Raw genomic sequence first — 14,531 nt, forward strand, 5'->3', positions numbered from 1 at the left:
GGTGCCATCCGGATCTTGGCGCGTTGTGTTGCCTTCGGCCTATTCGCACATCGGTCCGCTACTGACGCCGCCTCACGTGCCAACGTATTTTCTCCGCATTTTATACCCTATGCCGCATAACAGGTCATGTGACTTGTTTATAAAACTTTTCATTGGTTCATTTTACTTTTGGTTTCCTAATGATGGAAGGCTTGATCATATGACCTAAAAACAACACTTTTCATTGGATGAAAACTTTTTTTTTTTCCCAAACGATGAAAGCCCCACCTTGTTTCTGGATGTTTCAGACTGAAGCTGGCGTCAGCATGAGAGCACCACCATCTCGTAGCTCCGTCGTGGTCATTCCGCGAGCAATCATGGCAGCCGCTCCCCACCAGAAGCCTACAGGAGTCGGGGGCCCACAAAACTTTTGATGAATCCTCAAGGCGGAGGGGACGCTTTCGAGAATGGGGTCCAAGACCTAGCAGACAAGTGTCCGATTTCCAAGGTGTCCCAGGGCCATTTCAGTGGACCAGGCCCAAAAAGGAAACAGCCTGCCGCCATTTTGAGAGTCCTGTGACAGCCGCCTATCGCTGCACCGCAAGAGTGGGCGCAACTCAGCTGAATTGCGGCTTTTGACACAGTGGACCAAAAGCGGACGGAATGGCAACTGAAACGGTAAAGGGGCGCCCCACTACAACAGATGAGACTCCACCTGGAGAGGCCCGTTCACGCCGCCTCCCCCGGGGCGCCCCACGCCGTTATTCGGAGCAGCATTGTAGGATACCAAAACCAGTGCGGCAACTTACTGGACATCACCTTGGTGCCATTGTTCTGCTGCCTTGGAACTATTCGCACAACAGTTTGCTACTGATGACCCATCCCCCGCGACGCCCCACGCCAGAAATCTGGACGTTGTGCTGCGTTGGGACTATTCGCACAGCCGACCGCTACTTCGTTGTTTTTCCCTAAAAATGTTTATATGTTATTACTGTTTTTGTTTTCTTGTATATATTTATAAGTTATTAAAGTTTTATAATCTTACTACTTTGTTGGAGTGCTATATATTTTTAATGTGACACATAATTGTAAAAACTTTGATGTACAAAGAGTCATCCCTGGAATCTTCCGCTTCAGGCTCGGTCCCCTCCCCAATCACAATACAGGATGGTTTTCAGATAATAGGAACGCGTCTGCTGTGACGGATCTCATCGAGTGTGGGCCTTGATCTACTATAACTCCTTTGAAGAGGGGTGATTCTTTACAGCTGGGGCCATAAACTACATCTGCAGGGCTAGCTGATACCCTAGGACCGGCCTGGACAATCGGACACAGAGGAAAAGGAGTGTCAGAGGGTGCGGTAGTGAATAGGGCGAAAGGGAGGTGTCGGGCGGGCACAGGGTGTGATTCTCAGGGAAGAGCAGCGCAGATGGGGGGTGGTTTATTACCCATGCATAAGACAGAGAGCGGGGGTGACCACTGCCTGGGGGAGATGCTTGCGAGGGTGGGGAGCCATGCTAAGGATCGACAGCGTGCACAGAGTGGGTCTGGTCAAGGCATCTAAAATGACCGCCGACTTTTACCATTGTAGGATGGCCACACCAGTACCACAACTTGCTAGACACCACCTCGGTGCCATCCGAATCTTGGCATCTCAGCGCCTTGTGGTGTCTTCTAGTCAGAAAATATTGTTGCGCTGCCTTTGGCCCCATTCGCACATCGGTCCGCTACTGACGCCATCTCACAGGCCAACGGGGCGCCCCACGCCGACTTTCAATATTGTAGGATGGCCACACCAGTGCGGCAACTTACTAGACACCACCTCGGTGCCATCCGGATCTTGGCGCGTTGTGCTGCCTTCGGCCTATTCGCACATCGGTCCGCTACTGACGCAAACTCACAGGCCAACGGGGCGCCCCACGCCGACTTTCAGCATTGTAGGATGGCCACACCAGTGCTGCAACTTGCTGGACACCACCTCGGTGCCATCCGGATCTTGGCGCGTTGTGTTGCCTTCGGCCTATTCGCACATCGGTCCGCTACTGACGCCGCCTCACGTGCCAACGTATTTTCTCCGCATTTTATACCCTATGCCGCATAACAGGTCATGTGACTTGTTTATAAAACTTTTCATTGGTTCATTTTACTTTTGGTTTCCTAATGATGGAAGGCTTGATCATATGACCTAAAAACAACACTTTTCATTGGATGAAAATTTTTTTTTTTTCCCAAACGATGAAAGCCCCACCTTGTTTCTGGATGTTTCAGACTGAAGCTGGCGTCAGCATGAGAGCACCACCATCTCGTAGCTCCGTCGTGGTCATTCCGCGAGCAATCATGGCAGCCGCTCCCCACCAGAAGCCTACAGGAGTCGGGGGCCCACAAAACTTTTGATGAATCCTCAAGGCGGAGGGGACGCTTTCGAGAATGGGGTCCAAGACCTAGCAGACAAGTGTCCGATTTCCAAGGTGTCCCAGGGCCATTTCAGTGGACCAGGCCCAAAAAGGAAACAGCCTGCCGCCATTTTGAGAGTCCTGTGACAGCCGCCTATCGCTGCACCGCAAGAGTGGGCGCAACTCAGCTGAATTGCGGCTTTTGACACAGTGGACCAAAAGCGGACGGAATGGCAACTGAAACGGTAAAGGGGCGCCCCACTACAACAGATGAGACTCCACCTGGAGAGGCCCATTCACGCCGCCTCCCCCGGGGCGCCCCACGCCGTTATTCGGAGCAGCATTGTAGGATACCAAAACCAGTGCGGCAACTTACTGGACATCACCTTGGTGCCATCGTTCTGCTGCCTTGGAACTATTCGCACAACAGTTTGCTACTGATGACCCACCCCCCGCGACGCCCCACGCCAGAAATCTGGACGTTGTGCTGCGTTGGGACTATTCGCACAGCCGACCGCTACTTCGTTGTTTTTCCCTAAAAATGTTTATATGTTATTACTGTTTTTGTTTTCTTATATATATTTATAAGTTATTAAAGTTTTATAATCTTACTACTTTGTTGGAGTGCTATATATTTTTAATGTGACACATAATTGTAAAAACTTTGATGTACAAAGAGTCATCCCTGGAATCTTCCGCTTCAGGCTCGGTCCCCTCCCCAATCACAATACAGGATGGTTTTCAGATAATAGGAACGCGTCTGCTGTGACGGATCTCATCGAGTGTGGGCCTTGATCTACTATAACTCCTTTGAAGAGGGGTGATTCTTTACAGCTGGGGCCATAAACTACATCTGCAGGGCTAGCTGATACCCTAAGACCGGCCTGGACAATCGGACACAGAGGAAAAGGAGTGTCAGAGGGTGCGGTAGTGAATAGGGCGAAAGGGAGGTGTCGGGCGGGCACAGGGTGTGATTCTCAGGGAAGAGCAGCGCAGATGGGGGGTGGTTTATTACCCATGCATAAGACAGAGAGCGGGGGTGACCACTGCCTGGGGGAGATGCTTGCGAGGGTGGGGAGCCATGCTAAGGATCGACAGCGTGCACAGAGTGGGTCTGGTCAAGGCATCTAAAATGACTGCCGTGCACGACAAAAGTGTGGCATTTGAAAAAAGGCAAGATGGCGCAGAAAATGTTTTTCAACACTTCCTGATTTCCTTCGAATCGAACGTTAACAGACGTTGGGGCATATTACCAAAGTTAAGCGATATTTATCCCTAACGATGCTTAGCAACGATTTTTTTACCGCTAAGCATCGTCAGAAATTATCGCAGATAAACCTTGCTATTATCAAGGTTTATCGCAAATACGATAAAAAACGACCGCAATGCATTAATATCGCTGAAAACTCAGCGATATTCATGCATTACCGAGCTAATGCTCTTAGCCATGTTATCCACCTCCAATTGGATAACATGGCTAAGAACTGCTCAGGGCAGGTGCTAGCTTTTGGAGATATTCGCGCTTATCGCGAATATTTCCAAAAGTTGATAATAGGAGATAGCGATGTTAGCGACTGTTTCCAGTCGCTAACATCTTGGCATGCCCACTTTGCATATCATTAGTGATAAATATCACTCACATGCAAAGTGGGGCCCAAGATGGTCGCTATCTCCTACTAGCCGTCGCTAACTGGTGTTAGCAACAGCTAGGTAATACAGATATAATTTTATCTCCGCGAAGCGGAGCGCTGTTACAGATATATATCTTGTTTTTGAACGTTAATTTCTCAAAATCCACTGAAGCACATATATTGAGACCTAGCAAAGGCACATCGAGCTACCAGTCCCTACAATTTTGCCAAGTTTCGTGCAAATCCATTCAGCCGTTCGATTATTATTATTATTTTTTTTTTTGCCCCGCGGGGCCCTTTTAAAACCTCCACATCAAACCTAAGAGGTCAAGGAGGATCTACTATGCCCCCTTATGGTCATTTGCCCCTTCGCTTTGGCCTCCTCTTGTCTCTCGATCCTACCGAGAGACAAGATGGCGGCCGCTACGGACTGTTTGCAATGTTTACAGACGCCGGAGAACCAATCAGCTTCGCAAACCTCCGTTATGCGAAGCGGAGCGCTGTTACAGATATATATCTTTATTTGAACGTTAATTTCTCAAAATCCACTCGAGCACATATATTGAGACCTAGCAAAGGCACATCGGGCTACCAGTCCCTAATATTTTACCAAGTTTCGTGCAAATCCATTCAGCCGTTCGATTATTATTATTATTTTTTTTTTTTGCCCCGCGGGGCCCTTTTAAAACCTCCACATCAAACCTAGGGGGTCAGCGAGGATCTACTATGCCCCCTTATGGTCATTTGCCCCTTCACTTTGGCCACATCTTGTCTCTCGATCCTACCGAGAGACAAGATGGCGGCCGCTACGGACTGTTTGGAATGTTCACAGACGCCGGAGAACCAATCAGCTTCGCTTCACAAAGCTCCGTACCGCGAAAAGTCCGCGAACCGGAGCGCTGCCCGGTCCGGTGTTACAGATATATATCTTTTTTTGAACGTTAATTTCTCAAAATCCACTGGAGCACATATATTGAGACCTAGCAAAGGCACATCGGGCTACCAGTCCCTACAATTTTGCCAAGTTTCGTGCAAATCCATTCAGCCGTTCTGGCTAAAAGTGAGGCCAACCGCCCTATGGAAAACTCAATGTTAAAAACACGTTTTGGGACCCCCCTTTTTTCTCGGCCCCCCCTTGACGAACCCCCCCCCAAATTTTCAAGGGCTGCTCAGGCACAAAATGTGCCATTTTCCTGAAAATTTCAGCCAATTCCGTCCACAAACGCCAAAGTTATTAGACATAGAATTTTCAAAAATCCCATAGAGATAAAATCCTAACTAGGACTGTTTGCAATGTTTACAGACGCCGGAGAACCAATCAGCTTCGCAAACCTCCGTTACGCGAAGCGGAGTGCTGTTACAGATATATATCTTTTTTTGAACGTTAATTTCTCAAAATCCACTGGAGCACATATATTGAGACCTAGCAAAGGCACATCGGGCTACCAGTCCCTAATATTTTACCAAGTTTCGTGCAAATCCATTCAGCCGTTCGATTATTATTATTTTTTTTTTTTTTTGCCCCGCGGGGCCCTTTTAAAACCTCCACATCAAACCTAGGGGGTCAGCGAGGATCTACTATGCCCCCTTATGGTCATTTGCCCCTTCGCTTTGGCCTCCTCTTGTCTCTCGATCCTACCGAGAGACAAGATGGCGGCCGCTACGGACTGTTTGGAATGTTCACAGACGCCGGAGAACCAATCAGCTTCGCTTCACAAAGCTCCGTACCGCGAAAAGTCCGCGAACCGGAGCGCTGCCCGGTCCGCTGTTACAGATATATATCTTTTTTTGAACGTTAATTTCTCAAAATCCACTGGAGCACATATATTGAGACCTAGCAAAGGCACATCGGGCTACCAGTCCCTACAATTTTGCCAAGTTTCGTGCAAATCCATTCAGCCGTTCGGGCTAAAAGTGAGGCCAACCGCCCTATGGAAAACTCAATGTTAAAAACACGTTTTGGGACCCCCCTTTTTTCTCGGCCCCCCCTTGACGACCCCCCCCCCAAATTTTTAAGGGCTGCTCAGAAACAAAATGTGCCATTTTCCTGAAAATTTCAGCCAATTCCGTCCACAAACGCCAAAGTTATTAGACATAGAATTTTCAAAAATCCCATAGAGAAAAAATCCTAACTATATATACCTACTGGCGACCGCCAGTAGGTAATATAGTATACATTAGTGCAACTAATTATACAAACTTTAATATTTTCATAAAAAATAATACATTACTAAAAAACATTAAAAATAATTAAAAACATACAATCAAAACAAACTAAAGAACATTTACAAACAATATCACATACAACACTTTCAACATCAATATTTTTTACAGTGATATTAAAAACAAACAATATTTTTACCTTTGAAATTCCTGTCATCAATATTTTTGATGTTCCAATATTCTTGACACAATATTTTTGTATCACAATATTTTTGGAGGGATGTTCTGTCCAAACACCAGACTGGGGAGTGTGATCAGATTGCCTTGAGGCTTGTGGGAAGCAGTCTCTGTGAAAGTGGTCCCAGGAAGGAAGCATGGCTGCAGTCAACACCACTGTGAATAATACATTTCTTTTTTTTTAACCATTTTTTTTATTGATAACACAAGCAGCAAGAAAAACTTTACAAAAGTAGATCATTTGATCCGTTCGTAATAAATCAAAAAAGAGAAACATCTGATTTCACAAGTACCAAGAGCAATTAATACCAAAAAACAAAAGCAAAAAGGAAAAGAGACATACAAGCAGAAAAAAAACAATTATATAAGACAACTCAAGTGACGAATAACAGATAAATCACATCACATCAGATCAGGCCTGGAAAGAGAAATCCCCAGATCTTATCTATTTTCTTTAGTGATCGGTCCCCTCTTGTTCTGGCTAAAGAAAGTTCCATATCATGTATTTTGTTCACCAAGAACCACCGTTCGTTTACATGAGGTGGTTGATCCGATATCCATGCCCTTGCAATGATCAATCTAGCACATGATAGCAAAATAAAAACAAGATCCCCATATGGAGTAATAGTTGGTTGCACCCCTAGAAGTATCCTCTCAGCTGATAATGGAGTATAAATTAACTGTTTCTGTTTAAAAATATTTTCTAAATTGTCCCAAAATACACGTAATTTCTGGCATGAGACGATCATATGCTCTAGGTCGGCAGCCTACAGGTCGCATTTCGGGCATTTTGTACGATCATTAAGAGCGTTATTAGCAGACCACTTAGAAATTTGTAGCGGAGTATAATATAGCTGGCAAACAGTCTTGTAAGCTTGAAGTTTTAAGCTGGATGAATGAACAAGAGTATCAATATTATTTAAGAATGTAGAAATGGTGTTTGATGATATACCAGTCCCCAATTTGGAGATCCATTTCTGAGCCAGCTTAGGACAATCATCTGTTTTGAGTTGGCTAAGACATTTATAGCCTAGGCTAATTATAGCTTTGTTTTTCTCACCCCCATACATGCATACCCAAAAATCTGAATCCGAAATAACTTTAAGTTTCAATTTGCCGATAACAAAATCACGAATTTGTATGTATTTGAATTGCATATGTTTGGGTAATTTGTGAAGTAGCCTAAGTGTTTCAAACTCTAGAAACCCAGAAGAACCATAAAAATCTCCCAGCTTAGTTATACCTACATTGGCCCACATTCTCCACCCCGGCTCGCTAAAAATGCCCGGTAGTCCCGGATTATTCCAAAGTGTTAGCTTAGAGTGAAAAATCGAAGCCTTATTAATAGCCAATATTATATTCCATATACAAATCGTGTCTTTAGCGGTCTTGAACTTAACTCTCTTAAAGTAGTTCGGGTTGTTAGTTCTTGCAAGGAATGTGCAGCATTAGAGCCCAACATGAATTGGTTAAAGTAATACGGATTATTGGAGTTGAAAAGACTGTGTAATCGCCCCAAGAAGGAAGTATAAAAATGAATTTGGAAATCTGGAAAATTAAGACCACCTTTGATAAATGGTAACTTCAAAAAAGAGCTCTACTGTTTTGTTTGAAGCTCCATATGAAGCTTCCTAAAATACCATCTAATAAATTATTGATAATCAAAGGAATACACCTAAATAAGTACAAAAATGTGGGAAAATGTTCATTTTAATAAGATTTATTCGTCCAAAGAGATTTAGGGGATCCTTATGCCATTTATGAATAATACATTTCTACCTGAGATGGTGTGTGCCACTATGAAGAAGAATGCACCAGAGGCAGGGTGCGCCTTCAAGAATTGTGTGCAGAAATTGGAGTGCGCAGCCATGTAGTTGATTGCTGAGTTGGAGAGTGCCAACATCCAGACCTTGTGTCAAGGTGCCATCAAAGCATGTGCCCAAGGTTTGCCATGCCACAGCAAATGAGACCGGCTGTTGCTGACCTTGTACCACTGTGATTTTTTACCTTGGCATCCCAGTTATTGCACCACAATGGTCCACCATTACCAGAATCTCTGTTATCCTGCTGTTACCCTTCCTAGATTGCGGGTCAAGCTATTGCAGGTTGAGCCTCCAGCCAGCACATCTCATCTCAGAAGCTGCAGAGAACAAAGATGTTTGCTGCAATTCCCTGAGGGATACCGGAAAACAGATTTTGAGACTTCCACTGTTGTAAGTTATTTCAATAGCAAAGAGTTTCTTAGGAAATTAGCACTTTAACTGAACTCTAGGGTAATGTTCACTTAAGCCTTGAAACCTGCCCAAGAGATTCTCAAACCCCAGGGGGAGACCTACTAAGGAGTGTGGGAGCACTCAAATGATGGTCTAGGTGGAGCAGAATACAAGGTTGCATAGCCCAAGCACCAGTAGGAGAATTGTGATGTGTTGTGGAGTATTACGGTTTAAATGGTTTACAAGATTAAGCAAGGTGTTGGCCATTCAATTATTGGTCTCCTGGGTGATTGTAAAGCAAAAGACACGCAGAAGATGGACGGAATGCAGAGCAAATCAAAAAATCACTCCTAGTCAAAGGATCTGGGTTAAATTCATTGTTCTTTTGCTCACCATACCACCCCAATTTAGACCCAGCCATATGCAAATCAGTCTTAACCCTGTGCCTCATGGGAACAGTCCAGCCTAAACTGCCAAACCTTGTCCTCCCTGGACAGGAAACAAGCATCTGAGGTGGCAAATTGAACTAAAGAACAATGATGGATTCAACTCAGATCTGTGACTGGGGTTGAAGGTCTGAAAAGTTACAGTTCTACGTCCATCAACTGCTTGTGTTTGCTTTATTTGCCCTATGGCAGGGTATGCCCAGACGTTGGTCCCTTGCTCACTTTGCCACTGGATTCAAGCTAGCCTGGCTGATGAGGTGTGTTACCCCAAAACCGGTCACAGGATGTTTGTTTCCAGTTCAAGGAAGACCTGGCTTGGCAGTTCAGGCTGGACTGTTCCCATGAGGCACAGGGTCAAGACTGATTTTCATATAGTTGGGTCTGTTCTGGTGTACGGAAGTGAGCTAAAGAACGATGATGGATTCAACCCAGATCTATGACTGAGGGTGAGTGTCTGAAAAGTTTCAGCACTCCGTCCATCATCTCCTTGTGTGTGGGCGATTGTTAAGAGCAGCTTTTGCACACTGCTACACTACCTCCCTGAGAAACCTGTAACTGCTTGCTGTTGCTATCTAAAAATGTCTTGCTGTTGGTACCTACAAATGTCAAGTGCTGAAAATGTGTACCTGGCCCAGTTTGTGAAGCCATTTTAGGATGTACACTAGGACACCAATAGCAAAATAACTCAAGCCCCCACGGCAGAAGTCATTAGGCTCCATGCCCTGTTTCTTGCCCTGTGGCTCCCCTATCGTGGTCTAACAGTACCTACAAAACAAGTACTAAGTACTGAGGTCAATTGCTTGCACACTGGCCATCCTTCTGTCTTGCCAGAGTTGTCTTAAATCTGACAGCTTTTCATTGTTAGTATTACTGTGTCAAACAGGATCTGGAAATTTACTTAAACTTGACTTATTTAAGCTTCAGCTTCTCATTTAGAATTACTATTACTAATGGAAAGGCTTCCCGGTCAAGAGCATTTGATCTAATGAGTAAAAGAGGTATCATTAACTACTAACCAAGGAATGTCCTCAAGGAGATCTCACAATGGGTGACATCTCATGGAATTTCTTCACCGCGGCAATGCCTAAAAATTAACCCCACAGAGTGTTCACCTCTGGATCTGGCCGCTTTTTTACTCACAACCTTCTTCTATTTATCTTCTATCTCAGATGTAGGAGCGGCCCAGTCAGGCTCAGCATTCTTAGGCGGCTCTGCTGAGACATCCAAGCAGCATGCGCTATTAAGAACAATGTAGTAACTTTACTATGTAATCATTGCACTAGATTTTCAACTGCTCCAATCAAGTGGCATATTTATCCCACTTATTTAAACAACCATTTTGGCAGTACAGCGTGATGGCAACGCTCAAAGTAACTCTGCACTGCTGAATCATATAATGACTAAGGGCCTGATTTAGATCTTGGCGGATGGGTTACTTCGTCACAAAGGTGACGGATATCCCGTCCGCCGAAATATAAATCCCATAGGGTATTAGGGGATTTATTTATTTTGGCGGACGGGATATCCATCACCTTTGTGACGAAGTAACCCATCCGCCAAGATCTAAATCAGGCCCTTAGTTTATGAACATAGAGAAGCCCAGGGTACACCTGGATTCTCCAAGGGAATGCCTTCAACCTGACTTTACGATAGGTTAATGTTAACATTAATGTTGAGTCCCTTTATGCGAGGGCTGGCCCAAACTTCACCAAGAATGTTCAATGTGCCATTGATGAAGTGTCTTCGTTTGTTTGTTTGTTTGTTTGTTTGTTTGTTTGTTTTTTTTGTTTTATAGAGCTCAAACTTGACCCGTAGGGTATCAGAGCGCTTTACAGGGGAACATAGCAGTGTACAATAGGAAAGGAATCACAATAGTTTAGCGGACACCTATGAACAGTTTACATATAAGTAACTCCAGATAAGGCCCCAGATTTCTTGAAGAGGTAGGTCGATATTCTGAAGGGAGGCGCTAGTCCATATTTGGTCACGGTCTGTGTATTGGTCAAGGTCTGTGTATAGGCAGGAGGCAGTATTTGGGAGAGGAATTTAGCCATAAGGAAGGTTTTGGCCTCCTTTTTGAAACGTGCCAGAGAAGGGATTCTTCTGATGGCTGGCGGGAGAGAGTTCCATATTCTTGGAGCAGATCCAGAGAAAGCCCGGTTATAAGTTTTTTTTTCTGGAACGTGCAGTTTGGAGTAAAAGGTCTCTGGCAGAACGAGAGTTTCTGCTTCCGCCGGATACCACAAGTTCCTTTGTCAGGGAGAGCATGAATCTCTGTAAAATCTAGTTTTATTCACAAGTGTGCTCACAAGAAGTCTTAATCAACGATGGCTAATAACATTTACAATCTCAGTAATTTTGGTCAGACAAAGGAGAACGGTGTTGCAGACAGTGTGTAGGTTAATTATCTTTGGAGCAAAAGCAACACCGATTCACCCACCATCTTCCTACAGTTTAACCGCAAGATCCCCGATACAGGAGGCCTAAGTAATAGGCAACATCAAATCAATTAAAAATTACAGGGCCCGTAGACCCAATGGGATCCCAGCAGTAGTCTTTACATCCACTCAATCATATTGGGCCGGGGTACTTACACTGTTATTTATTTATGCCTTCTTTACTGCAATGGTACCGCCGACAGGGAGAGGTTCAATCCTCTTTCCCATCCACAAAAAGAGTGACTGTTTTAACTCAGCCAACTATCGACTCATCACACTATTAGATCTCGAAGCAGAAGCTTATTCCCAGATCCTACTTGGTGTATTAGAAGCCTGAGTAACGGAAAATACCATACACCATTTTCTCAATCTGGATTCAGGCCAGAAACATTGATAACATCCTAGCACACGTGGTCAGCGCTGTGTCCCTCGGGAGTAGCGTCCCTTCCATGCACTCGGAAGAACACGTTCTTTGATTGCTTTAATAAAAGGATCTTGAGATAGGTTAGTCAGTGGTCTTTTTATTCTTTTTCAATGCTTTTCAATGTTTATTATGTTACACATTATTCATTCATAATGTATTCACTCTTGTCAGCCCAATGCATTATATGAATACATTATGAATGAATAATGTGGAACATAATAAACATTGAAAATCATTGAAAAAGAATAAAAAGACCACTATCGAAATTATCTCAAGAAACTTTTATTAAAGCAATCAAAGAACGTGTTCTCCCGAGTGCATGGAAGGGACGCTACTCCTGAGGGAAACAGAGCTAACCACGTAATTCTTCAACCCTCAACACAGGGGGTTTTACTTCCACGCACCACCCAACTATTGAACTGATTTCACCCTTACTTAACTCGTGTGCGATTTCCACACCCCGTTTCTGGATTTTATAACATCCTAGCACAAACATATCTGTCCAGTCGAGCTACTCATGCCAAACAACCTCCAGTATTCTGTTGCTTTGTGGACTACAGTGCAGCGTTCGATAGAGTGGATTGGGGAACTCTGTGGGTGAAGCTAACCCTCTGGGGGATACTGCCACACCGTTTTACGGCCGTTATATCTCTATATCAAGGGCACGGGTCAGGACAAAAACCAGTCCCACCACACCAACTGTGAAAGTCCCAATACAAGAACCTCTCTTTCCGAGCTTGTGTTGTCTGTTGTATATGTATTTCCAATCTCATCATAAAAGCCAACTCTGAAGACGGAGCAGCCATGGGACGTGAGTGACAACAAGTGTCCTCATGTGACGGCCTGTCTCCAGACTCTGCAAACACTGTGCAAACCCTCCTGCTAATGATTGTGTTTACTTCCATTGATTGGCCCCAGGTGTGGATAGTTAAGTGTACAGAACCACGGAAAGCCTCATAGATTTAAGAGCTCTGTTGAGACATTCTCCCTGCACACTGTCAGTGTAGGATATTGCATCAGCGGCAGGTTGCAAAGCAGAGGACACTTTATAAAAGGTCACTCGCTCTCCACTCAAAGCAGAAGGCTCGGCTTGGATGTATAGTGGTACTTAACTGCCACCCGCCTATCTCTAACGTTCTTAACCCGAACCTCAGTTCATGTAAGTACTAGAGCCATTAAGGTTTGTCTATTTTATTATGCCAAAGGTAGGATACAGCCTTCTTTTTTATCAGTCTTTCAGTCAATTGCATTAAAGGTAAAGAAAAAGAAAGGTATTTTATGTTGTATAATACATACCTGTACCATGAATGGAACTCTGCTTTTATTTCCACTGTGTATAGGTTTGTCGTTTTATGCAATGCGGTTTCAACAAAGGACGTAAATTATGGAATTGGCTTACATCTATATTCATGAATAACCTACAATTGTCCTGTTTATTACAATTCACTCCCTACTCATGTTGGGTTTCAGACATCTATCAAAGATTTATAAGGGGGCATTCCTATCAATTTTCAGTAATCTAGTTTGTGATGCTTTGCAGGAGTAAGAAGCTTGCACCTAACGGTAGTGCCAATCCTGTCAATGAGCAACAATTCCAGAAACTCACTCCAACAAACAGGCGGTTCTTTGTTCATTGCGCTCTTGATTGTGAGCTCAGCTCACCAGGTGCGGAACAGCCATAGGTGTTAAAATGGCTTCACCCCCTCCTCCCCCCGTCGAGTGTCGCAGCCCGGGCTGCTGCAGTTAGAGCTGCTGAGGGTTCAGCTGGGCTGTCTGGAATCTTATCTCCGGCACGCCTGACTTTTTCACAGGTCTTTAAAGACCATTTGCAAATTTACATGCCTTAGTAAACTGGTTGCAGAGGCTTCATTTATTTCTGGTTCCAGTATCCCCTGGGCCTCCACTCTGCCTATCCCTTTGCCATGGTGTGAGAATGCATTGCATGAAAAGGAATATAAAGTCCGGTTGCCAAAAATGCCAGCCATGTGTTGTTTAAAGAGTCGGCAATGACCTTGTCATTGCACTAAATGGGGTTATAAATAACAAAAAGTATGTATTCATTCGTAATGTGACTTTTCTGTCTTTGTTCCCTTTAATGATCAGTCATGGATCATTCAGGCAGCCCTAGAACACAATTAAAAGTGCTTTCTATTTAGAGTTGCTGGTCGAAGTATGCACAGATAAGTGCTGAAATACGACTTTAGGTGACTGTTTATTTTTGTACCGTCTGGGACATCAAAATAATTAGCTGGCAACCCAAATCACAAGACTGGAAGTTTGTTGCAGGATTAGCACATTATTTATTTCCTCTACCTTCGAGCCCTGATTAATGCCATAATAGTAATAGTTCAACTTATATCTGGAACTATGCCACCGTCAATAACATGCTTCAAGTGTCTGGGAATGCACCCTGCATTCAGATAACTCACTCCTTATGCTGGCCCTTCACTTTCACGCTCACATGCACTCACAGCTATCACAATGTACTCACACTGACCAACATGCACTCACACCATTCCCCCGCTCACCCTGCACTCACAGCAATCAATCTGCACTCACAATGCATTTGTGCTATTCACCCTGTACCTCACGCTGCAGCACATTACT

The sequence above is a fragment of the Lissotriton helveticus genome, chromosome 6 (genome assembly GCF_964261635.1).
Source record: "Lissotriton helveticus chromosome 6, aLisHel1.1, whole genome shotgun sequence".
In the NCBI taxonomy this organism is placed as follows: domain Eukaryota; kingdom Metazoa; phylum Chordata; class Amphibia; order Caudata; family Salamandridae; genus Lissotriton; species Lissotriton helveticus.